The sequence below is a fragment of the Chrysochloris asiatica genome, unplaced genomic scaffold, assembly GCF_000296735.1.
Source record: "Chrysochloris asiatica unplaced genomic scaffold, ChrAsi1.0 scaffold00032, whole genome shotgun sequence".
NCBI lineage: Eukaryota > Metazoa > Chordata > Mammalia > Afrosoricida > Chrysochloridae > Chrysochloris > Chrysochloris asiatica.
Window position 1 is genome coordinate 3,401,778 of NW_006408550.1, and position 1,509 is coordinate 3,403,286.

Here is a 1,509-nt window from a genome sequence, read left to right on the forward strand (position 1 = left end):
TTGAGGACTAAGGTGCACCTGACCTTAAAATGCCATGGCATTTTCAATAACATCATACACATGAGAAAGTTGGACAGTGAATAAGGAAGATCATAGAAGAATTAGTTCATTTGAGTTATGGTGTTGGAGGAGAATATATACAGTGCCATGGGCTGCCAAAAAACAAACAAACAAAAAAAAAACCACAAACAGATCTGTGTTGTAAGAAGTACAGTTAGAGTGCTCCTGGGAGGCCAGGATGGCCCAACTTCATCTCCTAGAGTTTGGACATATTGTCAGGAGGGACAAGTCACTGGAGAGGGATATAATATTTGGTAAAATGGGGTGGGTCAGAGAAAAAGAGGAAGACCCACAGCAATATGGATTAACAATATGGCAACATCAATGGGCTCAAGCGTGGCAACAATTGTGAGGTTAGCGCAGGACCGGGCAATGTTTCAGTCTGTTGGGCATAATGTCACTATGAGTCGGTACCGACTCCATGGCACCTAACAACAACAGCAAAGATAGAGATTAAGAAGAGAAAGACCCTGTGAAGATCGGACCTGCACTCCTCAACCAGTGATGGGAAAAGCAGGATGGAGCTAGAGTACCAGGAATAATTTTGGGACCTGAATTTCTGCTACTGCTAGTTCTCTGCACATGAACCAACATTCATAGCTATGTTGTTTCCAAAGGCACGTGACAGCCTCATGTTCCTATTTCATTCAATGTAGCCTATTTGAACAGAAAGCATAGAACATGTTTCTCTCATAAGACAAAAATGATTACACTAGCAGCATTTCTTATACTATATTCATTAGAGACATGGTCATTTGTGTTGTTCTTTGAGGAAAAAGAAAAGAAAATCTAAACAAAAATATTCTATTGGAAAATAAGTTTGGATAATGTTGCATATTATCAAATTGCATTTCTTTCTTGATAATTCATATATTTTACTAAACTACTAAAGCCTCTTAGCAAATCTGCAGTAGAGAACTCTGCTTAACTTTAATTAAGTCAGTGTTCCCCAAATTATTAATCGTTAAAAATAACATTTGTCTTCCTTTAGTCAATTTATTTGAACTATTGTTTAACACCTGAAATTTTCTCTTGTAAGAAACTCTGTAATAGAAAATATTTAAATAAAGATTTCAGAAAGAATTTTCAAGACGAATTTTCATTAATATCAGTATAAGGTCATCTTTGGGAAGCCATGGCAAATCACACATTGTAAAACAATTTTCTCTTTTTCTTTGCCATTGGATACTTTCTCTTTTTGTACTAAGTCAGTTTGTAGGCACTAACATATGCACATATGAATGCCACATGATTATAATACTTGAATGCAAATTAAATACTATGTATAAATTTTGAAAACAAGATTGGCACCTAATGATGTAATTTGAAATATTGCTTAACATAAATCCTCAACCTTTAGACTCAGCCTCTAAAATCCCTGAGTTAAATAAATAGCTAACCCATAAACAGAGAGCTTCATATTTCTATTTCAAGGAACGTGTATTCTTT